This window comes from Melanerpes formicivorus, unplaced genomic scaffold, assembly GCF_026170545.1.
Source record: "Melanerpes formicivorus ecotype bairdi unplaced genomic scaffold, bMelFor1.0.p_v2 SCAF_23, whole genome shotgun sequence".
NCBI lineage: Eukaryota > Metazoa > Chordata > Aves > Piciformes > Picidae > Melanerpes > Melanerpes formicivorus.
In genome coordinates, this window is record NW_027142375.1 from 1,470,755 (window position 1) to 1,496,747 (window position 25,993).

The 25,993-nt window shown below is 47.2% G+C and overlaps 1 long non-coding RNA gene across 2 annotated transcripts; it reads left to right on the forward strand.

The window, feature by feature from the left end:
* The first annotated feature begins 4,285 nt into the window (after positions 1-4,285).
* Positions 4,286-25,072, forward strand: LOC137448237 (uncharacterized). 2 transcript variants are annotated; one of them, XR_010989019.1, is made up of 3 exons: positions 4,286-4,600; positions 20,954-21,101; positions 24,203-25,072. It is a non-coding gene; the product is annotated as an uncharacterized lncRNA (long non-coding RNA). The 2 variants fall into 2 exon arrangements; XR_010989018.1 differs by lacking the exon at positions 4,286-4,600 and adding an exon at positions 20,085-20,365.
* Positions 25,073-25,993: the final 921 nt, after the last annotated feature.

The following is a 25,993-nucleotide window of genomic DNA, read 5'->3' on the forward strand; positions in this document are numbered from 1 at the left end:
AGGCAGAAAGGATTCCTTCCACACAGAGACCTTAACTCGAGTGCCTGCCTCTGTTGTGGCCAGATTAATGTAACACACATGCTGTGCTCTGGACTGAACCTCAAGCTGATGAAAAATGACTGGTGCCTGTGACCTTTCTGGGTAGAATTCAAGATGCTGGGTGCTCACCTACAGATCCATAAACGTCTCTGGAATGTTCTCAGTTGGCAAAAAGGCTCATTTCTCATGCTCAGTATGAATGCATGGAGGCACATAAGCAGGATCAATCTCTGTTTAACAGTGAGAGTTGCTCCTAGCCCCTCATTTGTGAGCATAATCCCTTTCAGGGGAGCTGAGGGGCAACAGCAGGGAACAGAGAACAATGTTATGTCATTGTGTGATGACTTAATGATGTTTGTTTCCTGGCTTTATTGCATGCTGTTGGCTTTTTATGTTGTATCTTAAATGTCCAGACTACTCCAAAGAGCAGCTAAGTATTACTATCTACCCCCTCTATACCTGTCCTGCTGCAGCAACATGTAGTGCTTGAAATTGAAATAGCATGCCTGGAAAGTGGCAGTGCACAAACACACCCAGAAAGGCCATTTCCCTCTGCTTTCTGCCTCAAATTTATGGCCTTGTTTGTAGATCTTGGTCATGTCTTAAACTCTGCAGTGGGGCAATAAATTACAGCAGAGAAATAATATCTGTAGTCTTGTCCACGCTACAAGTCTGATCTGTCTATAACTTCGTAGGATTATAGGTGTGACAGGAAGGAAATGCTTAGTGAAACCTTGACAGCAGGGGAGGATTTAGTGTGTTTAAAATAGATCAGTGGGCAGCCAGCTGCCCTAAGGAGCTTTTCTATGGAAGGCAGTGATCACACTGCCCTAACCAGGTCACCAGCTGCAGGTTAATTACTGTTTGTGAGGATCTGTGTGCCTTCTAAGCATTTTTTGAGTGGCCAGAAGTGTTGTCTTGTGGTGCCTGAGAGGCACTGTTGCTCTACAGTTGGGTGCTCCACTCTCCTTCCCAATTGTCACCCAGATTTTTCTTGCTTAGTCTTTCCACCTGTGCCTGTGGAAGAAATGCACAGCCAATTAATCAGATCAAGTCATTTGGCAGAAGCTGGTTAGTTATTAACATTGAATTGTTGTCTTGATCATTAAGTAGTTGATGAATGGATTTAGGAGTAACAAATTAGTTGGCACAAATGGGCCACCTGCTTTCTTCAGAGTCTACAGAGGCTGTGGTTGAATGGTGATCACAGTGGCTACAGACTGAGGGGAAGTGAGACAAGCTACTGAAACAGGCTCCAAAATGTTTTCCTCCATTACTTTCCCCCAAAAGAAACATCTGGCCTTCCAGTGTGTGAAAGGGGCTACAAGAAAGCTGGGGAGGGACTTTTGAGGGTGTCAGGGAGTGATAGGACTGGGGGGGGGTGGAGCAAAGCTAGAAGTGTGTAGATTCAGATTGGATGTTAGGAAGAAGTTCTTCCCCATGAGGGTGGTGAGAGACTGGCACAGGTTGCCCAGGGAGGTGGTGGAAGCCTCATCCCTGGAGGTGTTTGCAGCCAGGCTGGATGTGGCTGTGAGCAACCCGCTGCAGTGTGAGGTGTCCCTGCCCGTGGCAGGGGGGTTGGAACTGGCTGATCCTTGAGGTCCCTTCCAACCCTAACAATCCTGTGATTCTATGTGAGAGGAGAGTGCCTGTAGGAATCCAGGTACAAGTCTCAAGTGAAATTACCTGAAATAGCTAAATAGACAGTATTTGGGTTTTCTGAACATGTTAAATGCTTTGTACAGAAAATGCACCCTGGCCCTGCAGAGAGAAGTTAACTCTCTTCATGCTGTTGGTATTTGCTTCCTGTAGGTTGTTCAACACGCTGCTTCCTCCTTTGTTGATTTTCCAGAGCAGTTTTCTTCCATGTGCCTGCCTGAACACTTTTGTTACAACAAATGCCCTGGATCTTAAGGGACCCTTCTGTTAAGTTCAGTGCATAAACTTCCCCTGCAGGTTCTTTTCCAAGTCTCCATTGCAGGTTTGGGCACTAAAATCAGCAGTTCTGACTGAGAGGACACTTTCTTCTTACTCTTCATCGCTGCTGCGTTCAGGTTTAGTTAGCAGTTTTAACTCTGCTTCTGGAAGCTTACTGATCCAATAACTTTTTTTGCTGTCCTTGCAGAGTAAGTGATTCTTCAGCCACTCTTTTGGCTTAATGGTCTGAAGAATCCATCTCAGCTGTGGCAATACGATGCTACGCCCCGTTACATTTGCAGAAAATGAAGGCTTTACAGCAGCTGGATATAAAATAAATGCTGCCATATTTTGATCTTTTCCCTTCCTGTAGAACACTGCCCCTATTCCACTGCCATCTCTAGCTCATGGGTTTGTAATTAAAAAAGGTTAGTAGTTAACATCCTGCAGCTTTTGGGGGTCTCATTGTTAAGTAATGAAGAGATGTGCATGTAGGTCTGGCTTTTTCTCCCTCAGTGCTGCAGCCACTGCTCTGAGGGCAGCTGCTGGCCGGTGCAGAGTGCAGGATTCCTTAGCTGACCAATTCCTTAGCTGCCTAGAGCAAAACAATCACATTCCAGGTGTGCCAGGAACCACAGCCTCACCTTGGCACCCTTGGGTTGGGACATGCTGCAGAAGCCACCTCCTGGACATGCTGGCACCTCTCACTGGGAAAAGATTCTAGCTTAGAGATGTGGTTGGGGTTTACTCTGAAGGGATTGATAGCAAAGAGTACAGGAACAGCCACTCTGAGCAAGAGTTACTGGGGGTAGGGACTTAGGTTAGGAAAGGCTTCGTGGGGGGTTCAGGGCTGCTAGGGACTTTTGTTTCTGTTAGATAGCAACTTCTGGCATAGGGCTTTGGTGCAGAGATGCTGCTAGAGAGATGCTCAGGATTTCTGTTAGCTGCTTTGTCTGCTAAGGGCTTCCAGGACTTCTGCTGTAAGTGGGATTCTGAGGCTCTGCAATGCAAATGATTCTACAATGCAGTAACAAAGGAATTCTGAAAGGACTTCAGAGGTTCTCTTCACTTCTGGATTCTCATTGCTATGCAGCAATGGGGTCTGGTCTGTGCCTTCATTCAGCACTCAGTGGCCCCCAAACTGGGGGTAGAACAACACCTCAGAAATGCTAATGTGAGACTTGTGATCTTGTTTGCTGTCTGCACATCTTTTACAGAGGTGCCTACAGTTGCTCTGGCATGGCAGTGGATGCCAGGCAGCTAAAGGGATGTATCCTTTGTGACTATGTACTTGTGTAATCTGATGTGGACTGCAGAGGCTGACAGGACTGATCTCATATATTGTCATTACCTCGAGGTATAGTAACCTTGAGGGAGGAGGATAAGCTTAATAGGACTCTATTTGCTTCTGGCTCTTGCTATGAAAATCTTAGCTCTTGGCTTAAGAGAGCAGGCTCTGGTAGTGGCTGTGGAGGTCTCCAAAAGAACTTCAGTCAAACCAAGAAGCTTGGTACAGTGAATTTAAATGTGAACAGAGATTTGAGGAAGATCAGCAGGTCTGCATCCTTAAAGCAGAGAAAGGTGTCAGAAAGAAGATGGTGATGGGAAGATGTTCCTGCTTTTGGCTTGCCTCTCCTATCCCAAGTCTAACCCTTCCTCCACAGATGAATTTTGTAATGAGCAAACATCAATTCTTTATAGTGAGAGTCTGTGTGGGAATATAAATGTACATTCAGAGCAGCTTTTTGAAGTGCTGCTTTAAGAGAGGTTTTGGACAGGACAGCAAACACAATGAACATTCATTTTTAATGCCATCTAGTAGCAGATGGTCTGAAACAGCCCAGGAACTCACTATCTCTTTTCAAGTTCAAAGTGATACTAGCCAGCAAAAGTGAAGACAATGAAGCAAACAAGGTTTTTGATGTATTTTTTAATGACAAGAAGGCAAAGAAATTGGTTTCGGTTAGCCTGCCAACACATGAGACTAAAGCTAAACAATATCTATAGATACAGTGCCCTTTGGGTTCTGCTGGTTGTAAAAGGCTAAATCTTCTCTCTTGATGTGAATCAACAAAGATAGAAATCACCTTTGCTCCTGGCCCAGACTACAGCTGCCCAGGGAGGGGATGGTGAAGAGACCCTCTGCAGTGCCCAGCAAAGGATAAGATTGTTGTGAAGGAGCTGCCTGCTGGGCCAGCCCTGCCCACTGCTAGCACACCTGGTAATCACATATGCATTAACGTGACTGGGGTGTGGGCCAGGGGCAGCTGCCAGGAAATGAATAAATCACATTGAGCCTTAGCAGCTCAGACTGAGAGAGAAAGACATCACCATGCAGCCTGGAAGCTGCAGTCTGGGATCTCTCTCTTCACCATGAAGAAAAGAATCACAGAATCAGTAAGGTTGGAAAAGACCTTGGAGATCATCAAGTCCAGCCCATCACCCAACACCTCATGACTAACTCCTGGAGAAAAGAAGACACCTTTACTGAAAATGCCACGTGTTGGAGGCTGCGCAGAGAAGAACTTGGTCCTTGGAATCTCTCCATTCCCTCTTCCAGCCAAGGACATCTCTCCCTCTCACTTCTCTCCTCCAAGCCAAAGCAGCAGCACCCAGCCAAAGCAACTTGGGAGCGGGGGTGGTGGTAAGTAATTCCTTTCCTGCTTTCTCTTTCCAGATTTCCTCTCTTTCTCTGCTGTTAACAAATAGCCTCACTCTGATACTTGGCCTTATTTGTGCCTCTACTTTCACAACACAGAAATCTGCAAAGAACAACTGAGTCTCTCTCACCCTCTGGACCAAGACAGTGTGTGGTGGGTTGAAATTTCATCCCCAATATTAACTTTGCCAGACAAGCTCAGGTGGAAGGAAATGAAAGCTGTATTTACAGGCAAAACTACACTCTCCAATGAAATGAATATGTACAGAATATACAGGGTCTACAGTATTTACAATCAATAAACAGCACAACCCCCCCAGTCAAAAGACCAGGGGAAGCTACTAGCTTTTCCTTTTCTACCCAGCCTCCCCCCTGTACCAAAAGGGAAAGGAGAAAGCAACAGACAGTTGCTGTAAGACTTAACCCAGACAATGCAGCCAAGGTCAAGCAGAAGCAAGTTAGTATCCCTCCAGAGCAAAGAAGTGAGAAGAGAGAATTGTTTTGGTACAAGCAGTTTAAGTTTCTTATCTCTCCAATGGAATTGTTTAGCATTATCTTCATTTCCCTTTTCACACCCAGCAGTGATTTATTTACATCTTACTATTTCTCTGCTCAAGATCTGTGAAAAATGTTAAAGGCATAGCCTAAAAATACCACACAGTGGCATTCAAAGTGTTACCATTTTGTAGCACAAAAAACCCCCTTGGAACTGAATGGCTCTAAGGTGAATGTGGTAGGCAAGGATCAGGGAACAGTCACAGTAAAAGCAGCACGGAGTCAGGTTGGGTTTACAGGCTGGCATACTGCAGGGTTGGTTTTCCACTGTCTTGTCTGAGTGGCAAAGTGACACTTTCAGCTGCTTCTCACATATATGGAATAGTCACTTCTAGGGAAAGATGAAATTGTAATTCTGACAATTACTCTTTCCCATCACAAAACCATATGTATGCAACTTAAAATCACAACACTCTATGTGCTTCAGTTACTGAGTCGTCTTATTTCACTGGGTAGGATGAAAACTGGGAGGAAAAAATCTTATGTTGGCTTCTGGATGTGCCTTATGATGTGTGTGGAACATAGCTGTCATCAGAAAATGACTATTCCTCATTGCTATGATCTCACAATATGTTGGGAAAGGCAACTAAGAGCCTGGATGAGAACTCTTATAGCACAATCCTCCACTCTTCATAAGCCTGCAGGCAGCTGCAGAATTTTAAGTCCTCTGCAGCATTTCTTCCCCATCCATCACACGTTCCTCCAAAACTGGCCTTTTGTCCTTGTCTCTCATTTTTTGTGCTCTTGTGACACTGCACAACTCTTGTCTGGCCTGCATGGTCAGACTGTGGAGAAAGATGCAGATGGAGGTCTCTCTGCCCAGCTCATGGGACTCTCCCCACCTTGCTTACCTGGCAGAGGACCTCTGTCATGTCCAGGTGAGAGTTTGACACCTGCCTGACAGCCCCAAGGTTTTCTCTGATGCTGTGTCACAAAGTAGGTTTAACTTATTAAAGCTGTAGCTCCAGGGGATTTGGAATTGCTCTTGATGAGTGCCCTTGCTCAGGTGGGTAATAGCAGTCATGTTAGCCACAGCCATGCTGGGTGGTTCTTCACTGCCCAGCAGAGATGTGCCTTTATAAAACATCTCTGGAAGAGTGATAAAAGTAACCTTTCAAATGCTAGTCCTTACTACAAGGCCAATATTGTTACTCATTATAGACTCACGTCCTGGATGCTGCTGCTTCCAGCCTTTAACATCTCCCCATTTCCTTGTGAAAGGCTTTTCCTCCAGTCCCTTTGTAGGATTAATGAGTCTCAAAAAACTTATTAAAGGTACCCAAAGAGTTTTCCTGCAGTTCAAATGATTTCTTGTCAGGGACACACACAGACAAAGCAAAACCCTCAAAACACCAAAGGCATTCCTTGTGCTTGTTGAAGTTAGTTGTACCCTTCTTCTGTCAGAACAGCTTCATCAAAGTGCCTTCCTCCCATCAGTGTTCCTTGGAAGAGTCCAACTCTTTGTGCAATGAGAGGCAAGATACCTACAGAGGACAGGAAAACTTTCAAACAGTTGTAGATGGTACTTTACAACCGTGGGCTCCATTAGTTGAAGCAGTAGTATGATGGGCTGCTAAGTCAGGCTCTCTTCTTAATCCTGTCTCTCACTAGATTTCCACTGTGCCTGCATCTTCCCAACCAAATGACTGCTACTGGATTCTAGGCCTTCAGGAAGATTCAGGGGCAATGGCTTCAAAACAGAGAAGGGCAGATTAGGTTGGATGTTAAGAACAAGTTCTTGACTATGACATTAGTGGAACACTGGAAGAGGCTGCCCAGGGAGGTGGTTGGGGCTCCTTCCCTGGAAATATTCAAGGTGAGGCTCGAGGAGGTCCTGGACAGGCTGATCTAGTTGGGGCTGTCCCTGCTGAGTGTGAGGAGATCAGACTGGATGAGCTTTGGAGGTCCCAGACCATTCCATGATTCTATGACTCTGTTAATAACACATAGCACCACAGGCATTGAAGTTGCTCTGTCCTTCTCTGCTGCTTTATTTTTTATAGGAGAAGACTCAGGAAAGAAACCACATAATGAGCATGAGATGCTCAGAAGCTTGTCAGTGTGGTTGAGAGAATGATTTGCTGTTCTGTAAAGCAGGGATGTAAATAAGCTATTTCCTGTCACACTTGTCTCTCCATCCTCTCCTTTCCCAGTGTTACACCTACAGAGAATTTGGAATGGGTGTTTATGTTGGTGAGGGAATTTGAATTCTTCATAAATGCAAAGATGTTTTGTTACAGTGCACTGGCTTTCCTGCTGACTGACAGATGATCTGTACCAGTGGTTATGGCCAGGGAAGAAGTTGTGGAAATAGTATCTTCTGAAGCAGACATAGAGGAAAACAACAGGAAATGAGGTACTGTGGGATTTTCTTTTCTGTTTTAAGATTGGAGAAGCTTTATTCTCTGAATCAAGAAGTGCTCATGCTAGAAAAGCCATGCTAGCCATGTGCTCTTGTGGCCCAGTGTGGTGGGTAGGAAGGTAAGGCCAAGAAGCCTCTTCCCTTCCCCCTTGTAAAGTAAAAGGGAAAAAAATTGAAGGGAAAGGAAAAAAAACTCGCAAGCTGAATTAGCAAAGCAGTGGAGCTATATTTACAAAGCGATGTAGGGTTTGCAGGGAGATATTTACAAATTTACAATATCTACAATATATACAAAGATATACAACAGAGTAACACAGAAATGAGAGTGAACCCCTCTCGGCAGAGAGGGGGGTTCCCCACCTCCTCTTTCCCCTCTTTCCCCCCTTTCCCCAGATTAGGTTAGAAGAGAAAGAGAGCGAAAGAAAGAAGTTAAAAGCAGTTTTGTGTTAATTGGAAAGGAGTTAATATACAGGCCTGGTATCTTATCGGCCTCAAGGCCGAAGCCTTGGCAGAAAGCCCAGGACAGAAAGCTGTTGCCTGAAGAAGAGGCGGAAGCAAGACTGACTGAGAAGTGCTGGAAATGTCCAGTATAGTCCCAGCTCAGAAGTGCTTCCTCCCACTCGTCCAATGAAATTAGTTTAGACTATTCCTTCCGTTTACCAACTTCCGTCCACCATATTCCCTTTCTTAAGGGGGCAACGTCAACCGGCCACACCCAGACCACCAGTGCCATTCTGGGGTAGATTAGAAGGGCTGTAGTCAGTGGGTCTAGAGGAGTTTGCCTCCTGCTCTACTCTGCCTTGGTGAGGCTGCATCTGGGTCAGGGCAATCCCAAGAACCGATACAGGCAGGGCAGGGACTGGCTTGAGAGCAGCCCTGAAGAAAAGGCCTTGGGGGTGCTGGTGATGAGAAGCTCAACAGAAGTCACCAGTGTGCAGCCCAGAAAGCCAAGCAGAGCCTGGGCTTGAAGAGAAGTGTGTTCAGCAGGGTGAGGGGGTGATTCTCCCCCTCTACTCCACTCTGGTGAGATCCTACCTGGAGCACTGTGTCTAGTTCTGGAGCCTCTGTTACAGGAAGGGTCTGGAGGTGCTGGAAGGTGTGCAGAGAAGGGCCATGAGGATGAGCAGAGGGCTGCAGCTGCTCTGCTGTGGAGACAGACTGAGAGAGTTGGAGCTGTTAAGTCTGGAGAGGAGAAGTCTCAGAGGAGACCTTATTGTGGCCTTCCAGCATCTGCAGGGGGCCTAGTGGAATTCTTCTTGGTCCTGTCATAACTTACTCATAGAAAATCTTATTTTATATATGTCTCCCAATGTTTAGGCTTGTTCCTGTATGCATCCTCTTATAAAGGAGTTGGGGGTGTGGTTTGTAAACAGGTATATTTAAATGGCACATCATTGCAGAGTCCCATGGAACACCCCTCCCTTATTTGCACAAATGAATGTGCTGAGTGGGTGTAGCCCAAGTACTCTTCCAAGCACCATGTAGTTTCCTCCTGAGGAGCTGCGTGAATCTGTGCAGCTTTCAGCCTGGCCTAATATACCTACCTTTGACTGCAGGACATAATTTGCTATGAGCTGTGTGGTCCTATTAATGTCTAATTCTGTCTCATGCAGCTCACCAGGATGCAAGGTTAGAATAGAATTAATAGAATTCACCAGGTTGGAAAAGACCTTTCAGATCGAGTCCAACCTATCACCCAACACCATCTAATCAACTGAACCATGGCACCAAGCACCCATCCAGTCTCTTCCTAAACACCTCCAGTGATGGTGACTCCACCACCTTGCTGAGCAGCACATTCCAGTGGCAAATCTCTCTTTCTGTGAAGAATTTCTTCCTAACATCCAGCCTGAACCTCCCCTGGTGCAGCTTGAGACTGTGTCCTTTTGTTCTGGTGCTGGTTGCCTGGGACAAGAGACCAACCCCCACCTGGCTGAAACCTCCCTTCAGGTAGTTGTAGACAGCAATAAGGTCTCCCCTGAGCCGCCTCCTCTCCCCACCTTTGCTGCCCTTCTCCAGACTAGCTCAGATGGCAGCAAATGAAGCTCTACTTACAAGCAAAATTATGGCCTGTCCCCCTCCCCCACTCTGTATTTTCTTTTTAATGTTTTAATTATTTGTTTTATTTGTTATTGGAACTCCAGCTTCTTTTCTTAGCTGCCCTGAAGGCCTGCAGCATCACTTGGTCTTGTGCTTCCTCTTCCCACACAGGAAAGTCTAACTAATGCAAGTTTTCTCAATACTTGTCTTAATTCAGTACCCCATGTTAGGGGAGATGTGAGGCTATGATGCCAATGAAGGGAACATCAGTTAAGAGCAGAATTTGACTCCAGCATTAAAATCAATTAACCTAACACCACCTAGACTTAAGCCAGACCAGACTCTACCACTCTGCTAGTATGCATTATTTACTCTTCAGTGTGCCCTGTTTAAATCATGATGGGAGAGAGATGCTTAAACCAAGTCATTCTAATCCATCTCATTATAATGCCTAACATCCTCTAAGTGCCTTTATGCTTTGTTTACTTCAAAGAGCCCATGCATATAACAGGCAGTAAAAGCTGAGCCTGTGAAGTCAATGGCATTATACCAGGAGTGGCTTTGTGTCCATTTTCCTTGTAGATACTCTTGAACTGTTAACCTTTCATTTTGCCCTGACTCTTCAGTGAATTGTGAAGCCTCATCAAGGGTCCTAATCCCTGCTGTGGGGTATCTAAAGTGACACAGCAATGGCAAAGGTGTACTTAAAATAGGAGGATTGTAAGAGAGTGGGGCAAGCAGAGAAAGGCAAACAGACAGAGAGAGAGGCCTTCTGCTAACAAAGGAAGGAGGTCTGGCTGGGGATGTGAAGGCTGGAAGTAGCTTTGGCTGCAAGGACCATGAGGTGGTGGAGTTCAGGGTCATGTGAGGAAGTAGCAGTGTAGTGAGCAGGATTAAAACCCTGGATTTCAGAAGAGCCAACTTTGACTTCTTCAGAGATCTGCTTGGAGGAATCCTATGGGTCAGGACTCTAGAAGGCAGGAGGGTCCAAGAGAGCCAGCTGGTGTTGAAGCATGGCTTCCTCCAGGCTCAAGATTGGTGCATCCCCATGAGTAAGAAATCAAGCAAGGGAGGCAGGAGTACTGCATGGGTGAGCAAGGAAAAATTCAAACCAGTCTCCATCAGTTCTGAAGGTTTTGACCAGGCAGGATGCCGAAGGACTGAACACCCCCAGCTCCCTCAGCCTGTCCTCACAGCAGAGCTGCTCCCATCTCTAATGATTGTTCTCCTGGCCCTCTTTGGGACCCTCTCCATCAGGTCCGTGTCCCTCCTAGACTGAGGGCTCCAGACCTGTACACAGCACTCCAGGTGTGGTCTCAGCAGAGCCAGGTGGCTGCACAGATTGAGAGGGTTTAAGGTCTGGTCTCCAGAATTAATGTTACTGAAATAAAAAAATCATGGAAGAGAGAGAAAATTGCTTGACTCTTGTGTTATGCAGGGGTAAAAAAAGGAACTTATTTTGCTCACTTGCCTCTCCTGATGAGTCATTGTTTAATTGCCATGCTGCATGGATTTGGGTTCTATATTAAGCTACTGCTAAGTTTCCCTCACTACTGATATTTTTTTTAATCCAGGGCAAGTTTAGGCTGGAGGTGAGGAGAATGTTCTTCACTGAGAGAGCTGCTGGGCATTGGAAGGTGCTGCCCAGGAAGGTGGTGGAGTCACCATCCCTGGAGGTGTTCAAGAGGGGATTGGATGTGGCACTTGGTGCCATGGTTTAGTCATGAGGTCTGTGGTGACAGGTTGGACTCGGTGCTCTTTGAGGTCTCTTCCATCCTTGGTGATTCTGTGACTGGAACTAGTAACTGCATTTAGATTTGGCTTTGCATGCTGCAAATCCAAATACCTTTGTCTAACCCTCACAGAAATACCAGAGCAGAGTTAGGCCCCGGGAGTAACTCCCTTCAGACTTTTCCTTCACACTCTTTCACAGGTAGAATCACAGAATGTTAGGGGCTGGAAGGGACCTCGAAAGCTCATCCGGTCCAACCCCGCTGCCATGGGCAGGGACATCTGCAGGGGGACTGTGAGCTGCGAGGCAACTGCATCAGCAGCAGCTAGCTCTCACATAGAATCACAGGATTGTTAGGGTAGGAAGGGACCTCAAGGATCAGCCAGTTCCAACCCCCCTGCCACAAGCAGGGACACCTCACACCACAGCAGGTTGCTCACAGCCACATCCAGCCTGGCTGCAAACACCTCCGGGGATGAGGCTTCCACCACCTCCCTGGGCAACCTGTGCCAGTCTCTCACCACCCTCATGGGGAAGAACTTCTTCCTAACATCCAATCTGAATCTACCCATTTCTAGCTTTGCTCCATTCCCCCCAGTCCTATCACTCCCTGACTCCCTCAAAAGTCCCTCCCCAGCTCAATGAAAGTCTTCAGTTATTCAGGAGCATCCAATAGCTTTTGAGTCTAGAACTGTGAAATTAAGCTGACTTTTTTATTGTTTTTAGACTTTCTTGAAGCATGTGACTCCTGCATGTCTACATCAGCTTTTACCTGAGTTGTACAAATTGACTTAAAGAAAGAAAATCCAGTGTGGTTGCTTTGTGAGGTGGGAGGATGAGGAAGGTTTAGGCTATGCCTTTAAAAGTTTTTTTTTTTTCCTCAGATGTTGAGCAGAAATGTAATCAATGGAAACAAATCACTGTTGGTTGTGAAAAGGAAAATAAAGATAACTCTCCTTGGAACATAAACTGGTTGTACCAAAGCAATTTGTCTTCTTTTTTTCTCCCTTCTTGCCTCTGGAGAGATGCTAACCTGCTTCTGCTTGGCCTTGGCTGCATTGTTGTGGTTCAGTCTAACAACAACTTTCTCTGCTCCTTTCTCCTTACTTTTGTACAGGGGGTCTGGGTAGGTAGAAAAGGAGAAGAGATTCCCTAATCTCTGACCAGGGGATCCTTGTGCTGTTTATCCATTGTAAATCCTGTGTATTTGTACAGATCCATTGCATTCCCCTGTAGATTGCATTTTGCCTTGTAAATACAACTTCCATTTGCTTCTAACTAAGCTGGTCTGGGTAGTTAATGCTGGGGGGTGGGGCTTGGGGTGGGGGTAATTTCAAGCCACCCCAGAGAGAGATTTCTTGCCAGAAACACATTGGTCATGTGGCCCTGGCTAAGTGCAGGATGCTCCCTGCTGCTGTGTATGCTTACTGTCAATATTCATCTGCATTGCAATTTCCATTTCAATTCCAAGCCTCAGAATTTCTGTGCTCTTGTGTAACACACTCCTGGCACTGCATCGTTCTACCTACTGGTGTTTAGTGACCTGAATTAAATGGTTTCGATGTAATTGACTGGCATGCTCTGTGTGCAGGATCTTGGTCTGCTCAGCAAAGGCTAAATGATGGGTTTAAGTCATGGAAAGGGACATGTCTATTTTAGATTGTGAAAAGCAGTACAGACCCATTGATTTCATCTCTATCAAGAGGTAGAATACACAAAAGAACCCCAAAGAACTCACCCAAACCCACAACCTGAGAAGATCCTGCTCTAGAATGGCGCTCTTGCTGCTTCCTGCTCTTCCTGTTGTGACACAACTCTCAAGTCAATACTGTGCTGCTCTAAACTGGGAACACAGCCTTAGTTCCCTTTTGTGAGTAGGTTAGGTGCAGCTGCCAAAAGGAAATGCAATGTGCAGCACCTGGAACATGCAAAGAGAGCTGGGGTTGCAGCCACAGTTGTCAGGGCAGCTGCTGGCCATGTGCAGAGTGCAGGGTTCCTTAGCTGACCAATTCCTTAGCAGGCTGCCTAGAGCAAAACAATCACATTCCAGGTGTGCCAGGAACCACAGCCTCACCTTGGCACCCTTGGGTTGGGACATGCTGCAGAAGCCACCTCCTGGACATGCTGGCACCTCTCACTGGGAAAAGATTTTAGCTTAGAGATGTGGTTGGGGTTTACTGCTGAAGGGATTGCTAACAGGGTACAGAAACAGCCACTCTGAGCAAGAGTTACTGGGGGTAGGGACTTTGGGTAGGAACAACCTGGGGGGTTAGGGCTGCTAGGGACTTCTGCTTCTGTTAGGTGGCTAATTCTGCCTAGGGCTCTAGTGCAGGGATGCTGCTAGGGATATGCTCAGGACATCTGTTAGCTGCTGTGACTGTTAAGGGCTTCCAGGACTTCTGCTGTACGTGGGACTCTGAGCCTCTGCAATGCAAGGGATTCAACAATGCAGCAATGAAGGACTTCTGAGATTCTCTGCCCTCTGTATTTCTGGTATCTCATTGCTACATGGCAGCAGGGTTCCTGCCTTCATTCATCACCCAATGGCCCTGGAATTGAGGGTAGAACAGCACCTTACAAGTGCTAATGTGACACTTGTGAGCTCTTGCCTCTGTGTACCTGTGTGTGTTGTCTTGTTGAAGAACTCTTCTCTGTAGCCAGAGTTCACCTGGAGACATCTTATGGTAACTGGGGGCCATCAGAGCTGCTGGATCTGCATGTGCTCTGCAGTAATTGGTCTCTGCATTGGTTTATTGACACACAGAGATATTGACTAAAATGCTGTTGTGGTATTTTTAAAGCAAGCTGATTATCTGAAAGATATCTTATGTTAGATACTAATAAAACCACAGCTTAAGTCAATTTGTCCAAGTGTTCCTTTGAATCATTGAATTGTCAAGGTTGGAAAGGACCTCAAGGTCTTGGTCTGGAGAGGGAAAGAGGCTCAGTTCTTTTGAATATTCCTTTGCTATGAAATTAGAGGCACAAATGAGGCCAAAATATCATCAGCAAGGCTATTACACAAATACAGTGGGTGGGTCAGAAGGAGAGAGAGAGAAGGAGAGAGAAGAGGAAAGGAATTCTATTACCACAGCCCTCACCCCCCAAGACAGTCTGGGTCTGTGGAGGAAAGGTGCTGCAGCTTTGGCTGTAGAGATGTTGGGTCTGTAGAGGAGATGTTGGGTCTGTAGAGGAGATGTTGGTCTGTAGAGGAAGGGTGCTGCAGCTTTGGCTGTAGAAGAGCTATTGTCCTTGTTGGCTGTGTTGTCCTCTGGGCAGCCTCTTCAGCTCCATGAGTTGCAGCAGGCAGAACTTAGGACACGGAGAGAGGCCTCCTCCTGGGCTGCTGCTTCCAGGCTCCACGGTGATGTCTCTGCGTTGCAGTTTGTCACCATTTTAATTTCCCCCTTAACTTTTGATGTACAACTCTAACTGCATGTATATTTCTTAAAACATGAAGGAATGTTTGTGTCTCCTCATAGCTTCTGGTTATGACTTTGACCTCAGGGGTGTGAAAAGATCCCACTACAACCTCTGATAATTCAGTCAGAAAAGATTCTGACTTACAACGGGGCTGATTTAGAACAACTCTTTGTCCTGTTCTAATCCCTTCTCCCTAAGAACAGGAGTGCTTGGGCTTCTTCTAACTAAAGCTTTGCAGACCATGGAATAGCAGGGACACAGGGCTAGTGAGAGTCTCTTCAATGATTTTGTTTGCTTACCTGCCACCAAAGCTGAGGCACCTCTTTGGTTTGTATATTCATGAGGGTGCAGTCTATAATTTTCTGTGCAGTTGAATCTGCCTCCTCTTAACTGCAACTGAAAAGTCTGTGTCTGAGAGCAGCCTCTGGGTGCTGTTTCCTGTGACCTTCTCAGGTGGTGCCTTTGGGCTGTCTTTGCACACCTAAAGGTGGTTTGCATTTTCCATGGAGTCACCTTACTATTTATAAATCCTTTCTAACAGCACTTCTGTTGCTGTCCTAAAAATCCCCACTTTTTCCTTTCTCCCTTTAGAGACTCTCTGAAAGGGATAACCTTTCCTCATCCCAGCTTGCTCTGCCAGCTCTCAGGTAAATTGCTCTGCACTGTGCTTTTTCTGATTTGGTTAACAGCTGTTTATTGATTGAACTCTGCATTCTCTACTCCTCCTGTTGGTTCAGTTGCTCTATTGGTAACTCACTACAATTAAAGGTGAAAATGCAGCCCCTGCACTCCTGAGTGGAAGAAGCTTGTCTTCACAATTCCCTGTCCCTGCCAAGTGCAAACATGCATGCCACTAGGGAATTCACACGTCCCAAGGAAAGCAGGAAGTGTTATTTCTTTACCAAAGATAGGTTTCCAGATTGACAATGTGTTAGTTATTACTCAGATGATGCTTTCAGTCCTATGGAGGTGCACATTTCCAGTGGCCTCTTAGAGGTAGGTGTTGACTGCTACAATTGATCTGCATAGCACCAGGTTGCCCCGAGCCTCCCCTCTCCCAGCTGAGCCTCCCCTCTCCCAGCTGAGCCTCCCCTCTCCCAACCAAACCTTTCCTCTCCTCTCCTTTTTTTTTCTCCCCAGTTCCCTCTCTTTTTCTCCATCCCTCAAAGGAAAAGGATTATTCTACTTGGTAGCTCCTTTGTGTTCTGTCACTTCAACACAGGAGTGGATGAACATGCATACGTATGGTCAGCTGGCTCATGGCAAAGGCCAACTTGCCACCATCAGATGTCTAACAGAATAAGTAGTTCAAAGGCATTCTTCCTAGCTCCAGGCTGTGCTGTGGTCTCTTTTGTGAGTCAGACCAAGCCATAAACATGACAGATTTTGTGTATATTATTCATGCCCATCCAACTCAGGGATGGACTTTATCATCGAGCTGCCATCTGACAGCAGCCCGCAGCAGCCAGGGCAAAGTGCCAGCTGTGCAGCTTCCCTCTATAGGGAACCTGTAGGGTTTTAATCCTTGTGCACCTTTAACTTGTCTGGCAGAAAGGCTGAGCCACAGAGACTCACTTTTTCACTCAGTTTCTAATCATACACCTGACAAATGCAGATGCCTCCTTTCACCAATGAGTTGTTTTGTGCACTTGCTTCAAGGGCTTCCACCAAGGAAGAGCTGAGAACTACACTGCAGATTCAGTTAGTAAAAAACAAACACAAAACTCTTTTAGTTCACCCTTGTAGCTTGGATACCACTGAAAAATACACAGAACAATTGTTGTCCCAAGAAACATGGTTTGGAATGGAGCTCACCAGGACAGAGAGTAAGAGAACAGTTAGAGAATCTCAAGCTCGTGTTTGGGAGGCAGGCTGAGGAGAGCTGAATAACCATTTGGGCTGACCTTGAGGACAGACTTTTTCATGCCAAAGAACTGAATTAAACAAACTTCCTTTGTCCCTTCTTGTAAGCAGCTTTCTGTGGTGTGAAGCTCCTTTTAGAGCTATTTTCAAAGAGATGTGGGTGAGAGGATAAAGACCAATTATGGGTAAAAGGAGTTCCCAAATGTCAGACAATGAGGATTACTTCAAGGCAATAATGAATTAAGTATTTTTCTATCTCTGCTCAACATCTCCATCAATGACACTGATGAGGGGACAGACAGACAGAGTCTGCTCAGCAAGTTTGCTGATGATACCAAACTGGGAGCCTTGGCTGAGACACCTGAAGGCTGTGAGGCCATTCAGAGACTTGGACAGACTGAGAGCTGGGCAGAGAGGAACCTCATGAGGCTCAGCAGGGATAAGTGCAGAGTCCTGCACCTGGGAAGGAAGAACAAACTGCAGCAGGTCAGGCTGGGAGGGGATCTGCTGCAGAGCAGCCCTGTGGAGAAGGAGCTGGGAGTGCTGGTGGACAACAAGTTCTGCATGGGACAGCAATGTGCCCTGGGGGCCAAGAAGGCCAATGGGGTCCTGGGCTGCATTCAGAGCAGTGTGTCCAGCAGATCCAGGGAGGTTCTACTCCCCTTCTACTATGCTGTGGGGAGGCCACACCTGGAATATTGAATCCAGTTCTGGGCTCCTCAGTTCAAGAAGGACAGGGATCTGCTGGAGAGAGTCCAAGGGAGGGCTACAAGGATGCTGAAGGGACTGCAGCACTGCCCTGTGAGGAGAGGCTGAGAGCCCTGGGGCTGTTTAGTCTGGAGAGGAGAAGACTGAGAGGGGATTTAATCAATGTTTCTCAATATCTGAGGGCTGGGGGTCAAGAGGGAGGGGACAGGCTCTGCTCAGCTGCACCCTGGGATAGGACAAGGAACAATGGATAGAAACTGCAGCACAGGAGGCTCCATCTCAATATGAGGAGGAACTTCTTCATTGTGAGTGTCACAGAGCACTGGCAGAGGCTGCCCAGAGAGGCTGTGGAGTCTCCTTCTCTGGAGACTTTCCAGCCCTGTCTGGATGCATTCCTGTGTGACCTGTGCTGGATTCTCTGCTCCTGCTCTTGCAGAGGGGTTGGACTCCATAATCTCCAGAGGCCCCTTCCAGCCCCTAACATCCTGTGACCCTCCTAACATTCTGCAGTTTATTCTGTACCTGGACTCAGTGGGAGGGGAAGGTGGGGGGTGGGGACTCATAAAACTGTGATAGTTGGTATCATACCAAGGTATGACTTACAGGAAATAACCATCTTCTAAGTCACTCCTCAACTTCATTTCTTTCCCAAAAGCTGAGATGAAGAAAGTAGGTCACAGGCCCATTGAAACAGCTCCTTCCACAGTGTAGTTTAAATGACTGCTCGTGACAAGGGGCTGGAGTGCAGTGCATTAGGTTTTTATAGCATATTGGTTACATTTAGAACTGTTCAAAGTCACTTGTACACAGCCCTCCAGGCAAACCCTCAGGTCTTTCAGCCAGTGGATTTTGTTGTTGTTTTTAAACACCTATAATGTGTGGGCACTGTAAGTGTAAACCAAGGTGTTTTAGCTGAATGAGTTATTAGTTGTGACTGTTCATCTTAACAGGGTGTCAGAGCCTCTTGACCTAAGGAGGCACAATTTTGGCCCCAAAGGTAACACATTTGTGTGGTCTGAGCATGTGTCTCCCATTCCCAGTTGTGTTCAGGAGTCCCTCTAGGTCAGTGATTTTCATCTAGAGAGAAGGTGAAGCCCTGAAGCTTCACTGCACAAAACTGCCTTTATGTTATTCAGTAACGATAGGTCAGGCAGCCCCAGTCAGCCTGATGGCCTGAGATGAAAGAGTCATGGAATCACAGAATTGGCCAGCTTGGAAAAGACCTCAGAGATCATCAAGTCCAACCTATGACCTAGTGCCTAACCCCTCCTGACAATTAAACCATGGCTCCAAGTGCCACATCCAAGCCTTTTGTGAGCACCTCTGGGGATGGGGACTCCTCCACCTCCCTGGGCAGCACATCCCAACGGCTGATTACTCTCTCTGTGAAGAGCTTTCTGCTGACCTCGAGCATAAACATCCCCTGGCACAGCTTGAGTCTGTGTCAATGTAGGCAAGGAAACAGTTTCCTCAGGAACTCTCTTCTTGCTTCAAAAGCCATTTTTTGGCTTGCAGTCTCCCTTTCTGCCTCTTGAAAACCACCACAAACAATTCTGGCCTTGAAATTCAGAGGTACCTACTGCCAAGGTGAAGGGAGAGGTTTCCAGCCCAGCTAGAAATCTGTCTCTGTTCTCATCTGCACCCTGAGTGAAGATAGCAGCAGAGGGAGTGGGCAATGAGGAAATCTACTCACTAATGTTTTGACAATTGCTAAATGAAGTTTTGCTTAGATCATGTTTCCACTTTATCTGCTCTGGAGCTTTTGGTGAAAAGCTGTGGGAGTGAAGTGTTTGCTCAAAAGAATACTTGCAGAGGTCTATTTCTGGACTGTTTTTCTCACTGTAGAAGAAGCTGATTAATGATTACATCATCAGTGAGGAAACAGGAGCGGAGAATAAATCAGTGTGTTAAATTCAAGCTCATTCTTTTTCAAGAGCTCAACATAATTCAGCTGCAGCAGCATGCCTGTCACAGCTTTTTTTGTGTGCTCCTCTCTCAGTAATGATATCCTTGACACACTCTCCCTCTCTCCCTGCTTTTGTATGCCATTGGAATTTTAGAAGCAGAGAATTGCCAGGGTTGGAAGGGACCTCAAGGATCAGCCAGTTCCAACCATCCCTGCCATGGTCAGGGACAGCTCACACTACAGCAGGTTGCTCACAGCCACATCCAGCCTGGCCTGAAAAACCTCCAGGGATGAGGCTTCCACCACCTCCCTGGGCAGCCTGTGCCAGGCTCTCACCACCCTCATGGGGAAGAGCTTCTTCCTAACATCCAATCTGAATCCAGTCCATTTATAGTTTGTTTCATTCCCCCCAGTCCTATCACTCCCTGACTCCCTCAAAAGTCCCTCCCCAGATTTCTTGTAGCCCCCTCAAGATTCTGGAGGGCCACAATTAGGTCTCCTCTGAGACTTCTCCTCTCCAGACTGAACAGCTCCAACACTCTCAGTCTGTCTTTATAGCAGAGCAGCTCCAGCCCTCTGCTCATCCTCGTGGCCCTTCTCTGGACACCTTCCAGCACCTCCAGATCCTTCTTCTAACAGGGGCTCCAGAAACTGGACACAGAGCTGCAGCTGTGGTCTCAGCAGAGTGGAGCCGAGGGGGAGAATCACCTCCCTGGCCCTGCTGGCCACACTTCTCTTGCTGCAGCCCAGGCTCTGGTTGGGTCTCCGGGCTGCAAGTGCTCACTGCTGGCTCCTGTGGAGCTTCTCCTCCACCAGCACCCCCAAGGCCTTTTCTTCTGGGCTGCTCTCAAGCCAGTCCCTGCCCAGCCTCTATCAGTGCTTGGGATTGCCCTGATCTAGATGCAGGACTTTGCACTTGATCTTGTTGAACTTCTTGAGGCTGTCATGGGCCCAGCTCTGCAGCCTGTCCAGGTCCTTCTGGATGGATCTCTCCCCTCCAGCTCTCAGCCACGCCACACAGCTTGGTGCTGAGGGTGCACTCAATGCCACTGTCCATGTCACCAGCAAAGATGTTAATCAAGCCTGATCCCAGTACTGATCCCTGAGGGACTCTGGACATGGACCCATTGACAACTTCAATTTGGGTGCAGCCTTCCACAGGTAAGTGAGATTTTGTTCCCTATCCCTAAAGGTTTACTTACCTAAGATGTAGCCTTAGCCATATTTTGGTTTGGAGAATTAAATATTTTGAGGCTGAAATTAATTTGTCAGAGATGCCCCCTAAAGGCTTGGTCAGGGGAGATTCAGGCTGGAGGGGAGGAGGAAGTTCTTCCCCAGGAGAGTGGTGAAGCCCTGGAATGGGTTGTCCAGGGAGGTGATTGAGGCCCCATCCCTGGAGGTGCTTAAGCCCAGGCTGGACGAGGCTCTGCCCAGCCTGATCTAGTGTGGGGTGTCCCTGCCCATGGCAGGGGGGTTGGAACTAGATGGTCCTTGTGGTCCCTTCCAACCCTGACTGATTCTGTGATACTCATCTCAAACAGCCCTGCTGTCCTACAGGGGGCCGTGCATGTGTACGAGTGAGCTTCTACCTAAACACCTGCAAGAGACTGGCTTGAAGCTTGACCTGAATCACTAACAACCCTCTGAAGGCAACAGATTCCTTCATCTCTCTGAAGCATTCTGTTCTCTGAAGCATGCTGTGGTCCTTTATTTTGATTTATTCTAAATGAAAATTGTTCTTCCTCTTAGGAAGGTCATTGCCACGTGAAGCAAACCCAACAGATAATGCTGCAAGCTGAGCTGAGGATACATTCTGTAATGCCCAGTTTCTGGTGAAACCTCTACATTGAAAGGATTGCAGCACTGCAAAAGGTCTCTGTCAGACACTGGCAAACTGGTAATATCATTCCTTTTGTCTCCTCTCTCTTTCTCTCTCTCTCCCCCTTTCCCTCTCTCTCTCTCTCCCTTTCCCTCTCTCTCTCTCCCCCTTTCCCTCTCTCTCTCCCTTTCCCTCTCTCTCTCTCCCCCTTTCTCTCTCACTCTCTCCCCCTTTCTCTCTCTCTCTCTCCCCCTTTCCCTCTCTCTCTCTCCCCCTTTCTCTCTCTCTCTCTCCCATCTTCTGCTCTGTCCACTTTATTCTGTTACTATTCTTCCTTCATTATTGGAATGACAGATGACAGAGACTGATATTCCCATTAACAGAGACTGTTACCCATCAACTCTCCAGAGATTTCTAATTAATATGGAAGTTTATCAGATGGGGCTCACTGTGAGGCCCTGCTTATGGTGCTCTGTATTTCTACCACTGCAGTCCATAAATCTTCATAGCTCTGGGACTCCCAATATGTCCCCATTAGACTGCAAAAGTGTCATCTGATGCACAGAACATAAATACTCTGTAGAAGTTTAATAAAGCATTTCATTCTTCACTGTGGAGTTAGAGCTTTGTGGGACACAAATAGAACAGCAAGAAGAAATAAAATATGAGCAGAGAGATTGTCTGTGTTACCTGCAATTAATATTTTTTCTGCTGTCACAAACACTTTGTCTTTCTCAGCTTCTATTCACATCTTTTGTGTTACACCACAGTAAAAGCAACTGGTTGATCTTGTTATATGTGGGGTGCAGCAAGGAAAGTGTGGCCAGCAGGGCTAGGGAGGGTCTTTTCCCCCTCTACTCTGCCCTGCTGAGACCACAGCTGCAATGCTGTGTCCAGTTCTGGGCTCCCCAGTTCAAGAGAGACAGAGACCTGCTGGAGAGAGTCCAAGGGAGAGCCAGGAGGATGCTTAGGGGACTTGAGCATCTCCCCTGTGAAGAGAGACTGAGAGCCCTGGGGCTGTTTAGCCTGGAGAAGAGAAGGCTAAGAGGGATCTGATCAATGTCTATCAATAGCTGAGGGGTGGGTGTCAAGTGGAGGGGGCCAAGCTCTTCTCAGTGGTGCACAGCAATAAGCCAAGGCACACCAGGGACAAGCTGGAACAGAGAAGGTTTCTGCTCAACTTGAGGAGAGGCTGCCAGAGAGGTTATGGAGTCTCCTTCTCTGGACACATCCAAACCCATCTGATGCTTTCCTCTGCAGACTCCCCTTGGTGATCCTGCTCTGACAGGGGGTTGGACCTGGAGGTGCCTCCCAGCCTCTAGTGTACTGTGATACTGTGACACTGTGACTGTGAACCTGAATAATCAAGCTATAGAGTCTTCTATCCTCCAGCTTTTCAGGGGGGATATGTCAGCCTGGTGTCAGAGGCCAGGGGGTATAGTTTATCAGCCTGGTGACACCTGAGGAGAAGCAGTGTTTGTGGAGAATCAGCTTCATGTAGTTAAAAACAAACAAAGTGTTTTGGACATGAAATCTCTTTGTTGCTTGATTGGGCTAAGAACCTTTTGATCCACCTGTGTGTTTTTGTTTAGGGATTTAAGAGTCAAATTAACTTTGACCACTTAGAGTATCTGGGTATGAGACTCTACCTCAGGAAGAAACCTGACTGCCCGATAAGACGTTGGAGATGATGGATGGCTCAGAATCCAATTCTCTTTTTAAAGCAAAACAAGCAAACCAAAAATCCACAATCCCAAACCCCCACCTGCACTGCACACAAGAAAGCTTGATGGCCCCAGCACTTCTCCCCACTTATGGGGGCTTAGGCCTTGGTGCAGTTTGTCTCCAACATTGCTTTTACCGGCATAGACACCTTAGCTGCTCAGTCACAGTGATTTATTTAGCTGCTTGTGAAGGTACTGTTAAATCCATATCATCTTGGCCGTCTGATAAGGCAGCTGCATGCCTGGACTTCCTGTGATCTGGAAAGGTGCCTGTAGGAAGTGAGGTCTGGTAGAAGCAAGAGATCTCCAATTTCCTTCTTGGCAGTGATGGTCACAGCAGAAAGGGCTTTTCTAACTCCAACACCAGTACTCCTCTGCAGCTTAGTGGCTGAAGCCCAAGCAGCAGGATTGATCATGATGTGCAAGGTGAAGTGAGCAGGAGAGGTGGACAGCAGATGTCACCAGGCAGCCAGGATGAATGCCTGTAATGCCACATTCATTTTCCAGATTCAGTCACTAGGGGAATTACTTAGCAACAAATGGGATGCTAGGAGGGAAAAGGATTTCATAGGCCATCAAACTCCAGCTGCCATGCTGAGTGCACTGTCACATCACCCTGTGTAAAAATGTGCCAGCTCCATCACAATCAGTTACAAGATTCACCCCTCTTACCTGGCTGGGCAGCTTATTCCAGAAATGCATTTGTCACACACAATCAGAGAAGAGACCTCAAGGATCAGCCTGTTCCAACCCCACTGCCACAAGCAGGGACACCTCACACCACAGCAGGTTGCTCACAGCCACATCCAGCCTGGCTGCAAACACCTCCAGGGATGAGGCTTCCACCACCTCCCTGGGCAACCTGTGCCAGGCTCTCACCACCCTCATGGGGAAGAACTTCTTCCTAACATCCAGTCTGAATCTACTCATTTCTGGTTCTTTCTCCATCCCCCCCAGTCCTATCACTCCCTGACACCCTCAAAAGTCCCTCCCCAGCCTTCTTGTAGCCCCCTTCAGATACTGGAAGGCCACAATTAGGTCTCTTCAGAGCCTTCTCATCTCCAGACTGAACAGCCCCAACTCCCTCAGTCTGTCCTCACAGCAGAGCAGCTCCAGCCCTCTGCTCATCCTCATGTCCCTTCTCTGAACACCTTCCAGCACCTCCAGATCCTTCCTGTAACAGAGGCTCCAGAACTGGACACAGTACTCCAGGTGGGGTCTCACCAGAGTGGAGCAGAGGGGGGTCCTGTCTATATTTAATGATGGCCTGGTTTTATCCTTTGGTTCTTCTTTTGTGTTTCTGTTCTCAGAATGTAACTTTCAGTTGGGTGTGCAGAATACAGCAATGTTTGGTGACCTTTTTTTAGGGGTCCCTGTTTATGGATGAAAATGACTTTATTTGAACATGTTGACTTCCTTCTAGGAGCTTGTACTTAGTATTTATTTTATACATAGCTGTAGAAAAAGCTGTGCCAAATACACCCAGTGTGTAAGCAGCAGTCTGGAGAGCCTCATCTGTCTCACCGGTGCCATCATGAAGCAGGAGCACCTTCGCCCCAGGAGAAGGAGTGAAAGTCAGGCTAACATCTTAGTATGAGTTCTGCAGCAGCCTACTCCATAATGAGTTCCTGATGAAGTGACTGAGCCTGTGCACTGGAATGTGGGCTCCATGGATTTCCAGGTGCAGGTTCCATGGGAGACACCAGGATGGTACCGAGGGTCTGTACCTGCCAAGCGTGATGGGCTGTGTGTGAGCATCACTTTGGAACGGAGGAGCGGAACTGCAGTCAAGGGAGAGGATGCCCTGGCCTTGCCAAGGGAGCCATGAACCTTAGTGAACTCTGCTCATCATCATGTCATTATAATACACAAACACACCTCCTGGCCTGAGGCTACCCACCTCCAAGGCACACCATGCCTTGGGCACACTCCTTGGGCCCAGACCACACCTTGGGCACTCCTCCTTGGCTGTGCATGGAAGCCTTACAGATGGGGGCACAAGGGGCAGAGAGAGGCAGAGTTCAGACATGGACTGGTGTGAAGCTGATTATAGAAGATGTCTCCCTAGCAATGGAATAAGTTTTTGTGTGTGTTCCATGAGTTCTGTGAGTGTTCTCTGTCTGTGTGTGAGAGTGTGTTACCTGAAGAGTTCTAAAGAAGATCTGAAGAAGCAACAAGAAGAAAACTTCAAAGGAAAGCTTTCCCTACTAAGATCAAGAAGGAGCAGCAGGACTGGACCCAGGACCAAAGACACATCTCTGGACCCTTGCATTCTTGGTAGCTACAGACCTCTTTCCCTTTCCCCTCTCACTTTTCTCTGCCTCCTATGGGTAAACAATAAAGCTTTGCTGTTGACTGAAGTGAATGCCCAGCATGAGGCCCCTGAGTTTTCTGCCCTTTGAGATCACACTAACAAACCATCACGAGTCCATTGTTTGGACCGTGACAGCACGCTCAATCAAGAGACTGCACTTGGCTTAGGTGCAAGGCTGAGGTCAAGGCATGTGTGCTCTGCCACAGATCAGCTGGATAAGCCAGGGTCAGACTCTGCCCTTTGGTTTCTTTTTCCACAGATCTCATGCATCAGCAGCTTAACAGTTCATGACACCTTGCAGTCTGAATTCAGCCATGGCCTCTGCCTCAGGGGCTCCAATCCAAGAGGAGTCTTAGAGCGTGGTTGGCACTGTTGGGAAAATGAGACAATGTTTATCGTGAGTGAAGGACAAAGGCATGAAAGAGGTTAAATATACTCTGTATCTTCCTTCAAATTCAGAAGCTGAGAGCCTTTGGGAGTGGGCCTTTCAAAGTCCTTTGTGGTGAGCTGTATCTCCTGGCCCATACACTGGCCTGAGCTGAGAGACCATGACGGATTATCTGCGCTTTGGGCAGCTGAGGGGCTAGAAGGAAAAAGTCTGTGTTTCACTTTTGCTGAGTGTCTCATTCCTTTCCTTTTTCAAGGGTTTTGTCAGCTTCCCTCCAGGACTACCATGCCTTTTTCCCCTCACTGCTCGCTTCCAGGAGGGTAATGAGGCCTGACTTGGGAATGCTGTGTGAGCAGCATGCAGCAGAGCAGTCTGATTGGGTATGCTGCTGCGTACAGCGCTGTAAACCTGGCAAACCTAATTATACGCAGAGGGATAATGACAACTCCATATGGAATGGAAAACTGTTTGCATGTAGATTTTGCTGCTTAACTCTTCTGATCTCTCTGTAGTTAGTAGGCAAGCAGAAGCCTCCAGAGCTAAC